The following is an 8399-nucleotide window of genomic DNA, read 5'->3' as shown; positions in this document are numbered from 1 at the left end:
CTCCCCTCTTCTCTGCTCTTCTCTTCTCTCCATCTGTCCTCATCTCCCCTCTTCTCCGCTCTTCTCTCTTCCCCTCACCTCTCCTCTTCTCCCCTCTCCTTTGTGCCACTCTCCTCCCCTCGTGATCTCCTCCCCTCTTCCCTGTTCTCCTCCCCTCCTCTTCTCTGCTCTTCTCATCTATCCTCTCCTCTTCCCTGTTCTCCTCTCCTCCCCTCTTCTCTGCTCATCTCTCCTCTCCTCATCTGTCCTCTCTTCCCCTTTTCTCTGCTCTTCTCTCCTCCCCTCTTCTCTGCTTTTCTCTCTCTTCTCTCCATCAGTCCTCACCTCCCCTCTTCTCTGCTCTTCTCTCTCTTCTCTCCATCTGTCCTCACCTCCCCTCTTCTCCGCTCTTCTCTCTTCTCCTCACCTGTCCTCTTCTCCCCTCTCCTTTGTGCTACTCTTCTCCTCTCGTGATCTCCTCTCCTCTGTTCTCCTTACCTGCCATTTTCTATTTTATTTTTATTTTCTATTCCCTCTCTCCTCTCCTAAGTTTTCCTCACCTATCATTTTCTTTTTATTTACCATTCCCTAATACCTTTTTTTTTATTCGTTTGCCTGTTTTTATTTCCCTATTTCCTTTACTTCTGCCGTTTTTTTTATTGTCCTTTTTTTTCCTTCTTTTTCTCTTACCTTCTTTCCTTTTAAACACATAATATATGTTAACTTTGCTGCTATTAATTTATGTTTTCTGTAAATTGTTCTGTCCATTCTCTGAAGCGGTGTTAACAAGTAACCGAGCACTGTTGATGCAGTTCTGCAAGGACCACAATATCAGCCTTGTTGTGATCAGCCCCATTCCTCTTCTCACTGCCGGTAAGAGATATTTTTCATTTTTTTTCTGAAAACTGTTTTATAAAAACCTTTCTGATAAATTAGTTTTTTGGTGAACCTTTACAATCCCCATACACCTCACCTATACATATACAAACACTGAGGTATCACCAAAAGGTTCTTAATCAGCTGTTCCAAAACCTCTCTTTCCCCCAAAATATCCAGCATATGCAGACCAAACCGTGCTGTTACTGATTTGCAAATTTCCCAAAAATCTTTTTCTAAAGTCAACAGCCCAGAGGAAGAGCAGAAGTGTTGTTAAAAGGCTGGCTTCATATTCTCCAGGCTGTGCAAAAGCAATATGGCAGTGCCCACCCTTCCACTTCCCCATAACTCCATTAAGCCACAGGGTCTAAAGAAACAGACCCGTGTAAGTTCATGTCAGGGCTTGCACAGAGCTGTGTCTGTCCCCATGTGACAACTTTAGGAAATATATTGGCAGCATAAGAAGGAGAACAGTTTATCACTTTTGTTTTCTCTTGCTCCCCCCCCCCCAACACCCCAACATTGCCCTTGATTAAAGATCCAGTTTAGAATGATGTAATATTTTCATGTGTTGGGCATAAGATGACTCGTTCAGAACTTTTGTTCCTTGTTTCCATTTTGAAGGATTTGTAGATGATTTATCAGCCTCTGGAGTGAAGTGTTTTGGTCCAACTGCAAAGGCAGCTCTGCTACAGGCCAACAAGAGTACTGCCAAGTGTTTCATGCAACAATATGGAATCCCCACTGCTAGATGGAAATCTTTCACCAACCCTCACGAAGCCTGTCATTTCATTACCTAGTAAGTCCACCCAAATCTAAAACTGCAACAAATCATGTGCTATCATATTATATCCAGCATGCAGATCTTACTACTAAAATGTAGTCCTGCATCCCACCAATTTAGCACTGTGGAAACCATGAAACCACAGAGGATGATTCACTTCACTAGTTGCATTCGCTATACTCCTTTTTTAAAAGTAAGAGTTTAAAGAGTTAAAAAATCCCTTTTAAAACCCAAACTTTTTTTGTTTTTAGTTTTAACAGAGTAGGAAATCATTTTGAAGGGACCCTGCCATAAGCAGTCGTGTCCCTATTTTACATTTATTACTGCTGGGCTGTAGTCAGCCTCAGCCTGAATTGATAATTTTGCTTTCTGTTGGTTTTTCCCTAAGCTTTGGTTCTTGTTTGCTTCTGTCTGCTGTTGGGGATTGTCCTTGGCAATAGTGTAGGAAGATCCAAAAAACAGAGTTAAGAATATTTATTTCCTCTACCCAACCACAAAGATGTTTATTGCTGGACAGCACAGTAGCTAAATGGTTAGCACTTCCACCTGGCAGTACTAGGGTCATTGGTTCATATCCCAACCATGGCAACACCTGCTTGGAGTTTGCATGTTCTCCCTGTGCCTGTGTGGGTTTCCTCCCACACTCCAAAGACATGCTGGTAGGTTAATTGGCTTCTGTCTAAAATGGCCCTAGTATATGAATGTGAGTTGGGGACCTTAGATTGTACCCTTGAGGGTTAGGGACTGATGTGAATGCACAATGTACAGTATATGTAAAGTGCTGTGTAAGTTGACGGTGCTGTATAAGTACCTGTAATAAATAAATAAATAAATTGCTAGTCGTGAATGCTGTATAGGGTATAAATATCTGGGGGAACCTTGCCAAAGCTCTCTTGCCTCCCAGGCTTGTGAGTGTGTATGCTAGTTCCTAAACTCCCAGGCTTGTGGTTTGGGGAAGACATGTGATTACAAAAGTTAGACCCAAGGCTGGTGCCTGAAGCTTGCATTTTCCTGCTAGAGGTGTTGCCTGAGAGGAGTGAAGTTAAGGTTTGTATAGGAGAACCAGTGGTGAACATCTATTGCAGACGGAGAGTCCAGAGAGGCTGCATACAAGCTTGGAACCCATAGGAAGTCTGGTGGCTGCTCCAGTGAGTGTAGCGCTACAACACAAAAAAGTCAAATGTCTCTTAAGTGAGATAACATCTCTCATTTGGGGATTTTTTCCCCCACCTTCTGTTCTGGCAACAATAAAATAATAAATTGATTGTCCCATTGACATCTTGTCTTGGTGATGATAGTCATCAGTGCAAATAGAGAATATTAATCTCCCCAGTGCTGACACAGACTTTACATTTTATCTGCTGTTACTTTATCTAAATGGTCTAGGGTTGTCAGTGGTGTACCCCAGGGTTCAGTGTTGGGACCCTTACCTTTTAATATATTTAAAAACAATATAGGGTCTGGGATTAAAACTCCCATTTCAGTCTTTGCAGATGACACCAAGCTGTGCAGTGGAATAACGTCCTTACAGGATGTCTCCAACTTACAAACCGACCTCAATGCACTGTGTAATTGGGCAACTATGTGGCAAATGAGGTTTAATGTTGATAAATGTAAGGTTCTGCACTTGGGGGATAAGAATATGCATGCATCATACATACTAGAGGGGGTACAACTGGGGGGATCAATGGTGGAGAAGGATCTGGGAGTTCTGGTAGATCACAAGGTTAATACTGGCATGCAATGCCAAGCTGCGGGTTCTAAAGTGCGCAAAATCCTCTCTTGTATTAAAAGAGGTATAGACTCCAGAGAGAGAGAGATATCATATTACCCCGGTACAAATCATTAGTAAGACCTCATCTGGAATATGGAGTTCAGTTTTGGGCACCAATTCACAAAAAGAACATTGGGGAACTGGAGAAAGTACAGAGAAGGGCAACCAAACTGATAAGAGGCATGGAGGAGCTCAGCTATGAGGAAAGATTAGAGGAATTGAATTTATTCTTTCTTGAGAAGAGGAGATTAAGGGGGATATGATCAACATGTATAAATACATCAGTGGTCCATATAGTGAACTCAGTGTAGAGCTATTCACCCTGAGGTCATCACAGAGGACAAGGGGGCACTCTTTACGTCTGGAGAAAAAGAAATTTAATCTCCATACACGGAAAGGTTTCTTCACAGTGAGAGCTGTGAAAATGTGGAATAGACTCCCTCAAGAGTTGGTTCTGGCCAGCTCAGTGGATAGCTTTAAAAAAGGCCTGGAACCTTCCCTAGATACACAGAATATAACTGGATACTAACATTTATAGGTAAAGTTGATCCAGGGAATATCTGATTGCCTCTCGGGGATCAGGAAGGATTTTTTTTCCCCGCAGGAGCAAATTGGATCATGCTTTGCTGGGTTTTTTTGCCTTCCTCTGGATCAACTGTGGGTACAGGATTATAACTTTTTTTTCTTTTTTTTTTTAATGGTTGAACTAGATGGACTTCTTTTCAGCCAGACTAACTATGTAACTATGTGACAGATGGGAAGAACTGAGGACACTGATGTAGAGATCTTGCCATCAGAGCTATAAGGAGCAGATAGGTACAGTACTTCAAGTTCAACTCATCTACTGCTTGAGGTGATTGTAGCCTTATTAGTGCACTTGCGACCAGGGGTGGACTGACAACTCATGGGGCCCCCGGGCAATAGGGGATCATGGGGCCCCTGTGTCCTTGCCCAAACTCAAAAAAGCCTATGAAAAAGCTACCAGGAGCATCTCACGGGGCCCCGAATTTCCAAATGGTCAGTCCGCCCCTGCTTGCGACAGAAAAAATTGAGTACTGACGTGATACTTTTTTTATTTGCACTAACATAAAATTTTGAGGACAAGCTTTCGGGGTATGTCCCCTTCTTCAAGGTCCAGGCAGTACTACTACCTTTTAACTCATCTACTGCAAACTCAAAATGAATACTTTTAATAGGCTCATATTATAGGATACACCTTATAGCAATTAAGCAGATTACATCATTTAAGAGCAGGCAGAACTGTGTATGAAGGCCACTGACTGTCCTGGGTTTCTGTCCTTTGTCCATGGTTCTTTATCCTCTAATTTACAAAGGTCGTAGTGCATTATGTTGGTCAGAGATTGCACAGGTGACTTTGCACTCTCATTTACTGTATGTGTATACCTATGACGTAGATGATATGTACATTAGTAAATGAATACTTAGAGTTTGTTTTTATAATCAAGCACAGATTTTCCAGCGCTGGTGGTAAAGACCTGTGTTTTCACATCTGGCGAACACTTGTGCGTCACCCGGGATAAAGATGAAGCATGTAGAGCTGTCCAGCACCTCACAAAAGTAAGACTCATTTTCAAAGAAAATTAATGCAGCAATCACATCTATGAATTGGTAAGCTGCAATACAAAAAATGGTTCCTTATGGGTTTAATGCCACTTTAATCAATATATCATAATCATAGGAATTGTCTATGATACCATCTAATGGCCAAATGTGGTATTATATGCTTTAAATCAATGAAAAACATTCAAATGGCACTGGACATAGCCTCATAACATTTGTTTTTTTTTTTTGCAACATGTGCACAAACCAAATATACATTCACTTTCACTGGATGAATTGGTATGCAAATCTTTTATTAATGCACCATTGGATGCCCTCAAATTTGATTACGTTGGAAATTTTAGGGATCTGTTGCATAAGAGAGACTTAGTAGAATGCCATATACAGTATCTTGCCTCTAGCTATTATCTAGGTTCCAGCTGACCTTTTTTTAACTCATAAAATAGGAAATTAATCTAATAACAGGACAGAACAGACAGTGCTCTTTCAGATCAAATTAATGTCACGACTCGATTACTGTAACTCCCTCCTTACTGGCCTGCCTCGCCGCTGGCTATCCCCGCTTCAGTCGATCCTGAATACGGCTGCCAGACTCATTCACTTTTCCAACCACTCCAGTTACGCCACCCCCCTCTGTCAATCCCTTCACTGGCTTCCGATTGCGCAATGGATCAAATTCAAAATCCTAACACTGACGTACAAAGCCGTCCACCATACTGCCCCGAACTACATCACCGACCTAATATCCAAGTACTGCCCAGCACGCACACTCCGCTCCTCACAAGACCTCCTTCTCTCTAGTTCCATGGTCTCCTCCTCCCATGCCTGCCTCCAGGACTTCTCCAGGGTGTCACCCATCCTCTGGAACTCCCTGCCCCAACCCATCAGATTATCACCTACTCTCCTCTCCTTTAGGCGCACCCTGAAAACCCACCTCTTCAGGGAAGCCTACCCCACCCCCTGCTAACTTGTCGATCTCCTCCACTCTTCCTACCACTCCATCCCCCACAGCTTTCTCCTCCTGTGCCACCATCCCTTCCCTCCTAGATTGTAAGCTCCAAAGAGCAGGGCCCTCAATCCCCTCATGTTTTGCATTGTATTGTATTGTTATTGTTCTGTCCCCCATTGTAATGTACAGCGCTGAGCGAACTATTGGCGCTTTATAAATACTGTATAATAATAATAGTAATAATATTGTGTCATTTAATTATGACTTCCTTTTATTTTGCCAGGATTGGATACCTGGAGCTTCTGCAGTGCCATTAATTGTTGAAGAGTTTTTGCAAGGTGAAGAATTCTATGTAAGTCTAGAGAATATTTATTCTACCTGTCTACAGTTACTCTGTTTTCATGTGTGTTCTACCGGGACAGTTAATCTATGGGCTGCCACTTCAGGATTTGGATGGAACACAGTTGCTTGCATTCACTGAACTCTCCATTCTCCACAATAAATATTTATAAATCTACCCATACATAAACCAAAATTTCAGCAGGAACCAAACAAATTTTGATAGATGTATGGCTGTTCCCGTTCATAAGTCGATTTATCAATCCACTTCTCATGAACCAGCTTGTTGGAAATTTCTGCTTTGATCAGTGCATGTAGCCAATCAGATGCAGCGCTGATCAGTGTATTCTGATGCTGTCAGACTACAATGAAAGTGGGGAGAATTTTCGTGTCCACCTTAAATGTAAGGGTAGGTGGGGGAAACTGAACTATGTACGGCCAGCTTAACATGTGAAGTTGGGCAGCATTTTACAAAGGCTATACTTTTACTAGCCCTGGTCAGGACACTGAATGGAATTTGCAGGTTCTCCATGTGGCTGCCTGGGCTTCCCCCCACACTCCAAACACATGCTGGTAGGTTAATTGCCTCCATTCCAAGTTGTCCCCAGTATGTGTTTCTATGTGAGATGGGGATCTTAGATTGTAAGCTACTTGAGGGCAGGGTTTGTTGTGTATGTACAATATGTAAAGTGCTGCGTAACTTGTCAGCACTATATACTGTAAATACCTGTAACAAATACATTTTCATTATGAACTTATAAAAATAATTCTAGTTGAAAAATAATTGGATAATTATTGTACATTAACCACTTGCCTACCGGGCACTTTTACCCCCTTCCTACCCAGGCCAATTTTCAACTTTCAGCACTGTCACACTTTGAATGACAATTGCGCGGTCATGCAACATTGTACCCAAACTTATTTTTCATATTTTTTTAGACAAATAGAGATTTCTTTTGGTGTTATTTGATCACCACTGGGGGTTTTATTTTTTGTTAAACAAACTAAAAAAGACCAAAAATTTTGAAAAAAAAAAGTTTTTCTTAGCTTCCATTATAAAGTTTTGTAAATAAGTAATTTTTCTCCTTCACTGAAGGGCACTGATAGGCTGCACTGATGGGCATTGATGAGGCAGCACTGATAAGTGGCACTGATGGGCATTGTTAGGTGGCCCTGATGGGCGGCACTGATGTGCACTGTTAGGCGGCACTGATGGGCACTGTTAGGTGGCACTAATGAGCACTGTTAGGCGGCACTGATGAGCACTGTTAGGCTGTACTAATGAGTACTGTTAGGCGGCACTGATGGACACTGATAGGCGGCACTGATGGGCGGCACTGATAGGCGGCACTGACTAACTGATGAGCACTGATTGCCAACACTGATTGCCAGCACAGATGGGCACTGATGGGCACTATTGGCTGCACTGATGGGGCTACACTGATCACCAGGACACTGATCATCAGTGTCCTGATGATCAGTGTAGATGTCCCCCTGTGAAATACTGCTTTCTGGCTCTCCTTTCCTCACGCGCTGTCAGCATGAGGAGAGGACTGCCAATAACCAGCATTTCCTATTTACCCGGTGATCAGCTGTGATTGAACACAGCTAGTCACATGGTAAAAGCGTCTGTGATTTGTCCGTTCCGTAGCCATGTGATCAGCTGTGTCCGAAGGGGGCGCGGTTCTGGGAGGACGTCCATGGATGCCCTTCCAGAACTAGCCGACCGTGCTATAGCGCGATCGGGAACTGTTAATAATTTGAAATGTTATGTTGCTTCACCAGCTATGAGCAAGGGCTTTTTTGGTTTGGGCACCTCCAGCACTGAATGTATCCAATGGAAAAGGGTGCTGGGGTGTGCTAGAGGGTTTATTGATGGTAGCTGCTGGGGGTCTATTGTCGCAAGAAAGACTAATTTTTTTATGGGGGGGGAAATAGCTGCTGGGGAAGCCTATTGTTGCTGGTGGGGTATCTGTTGTTGCTGTGGGGTCAACTGTTACTGGGAGTAATCTACTGCTGAGGGAGGGGTCTATTGATGCTGACTGCGAGAGATCTGTTGCTGCTGCCATAGGTCTATTGTTGTTGGGGGGGTATTTTGTTACAGGTGGTCCATTGTT

Source organism: Staurois parvus, unplaced genomic scaffold, assembly GCF_062004578.1.
Source record: "Staurois parvus isolate SC_StPar_1 unplaced genomic scaffold, SC_StPar_1.0 ptg000195l, whole genome shotgun sequence".
In the NCBI taxonomy this organism is placed as follows: domain Eukaryota; kingdom Metazoa; phylum Chordata; class Amphibia; order Anura; family Ranidae; genus Staurois; species Staurois parvus.
The sequence above is the reverse complement of the archived record's forward strand: the minus strand, read 5'-3'. Positions refer to the sequence as shown.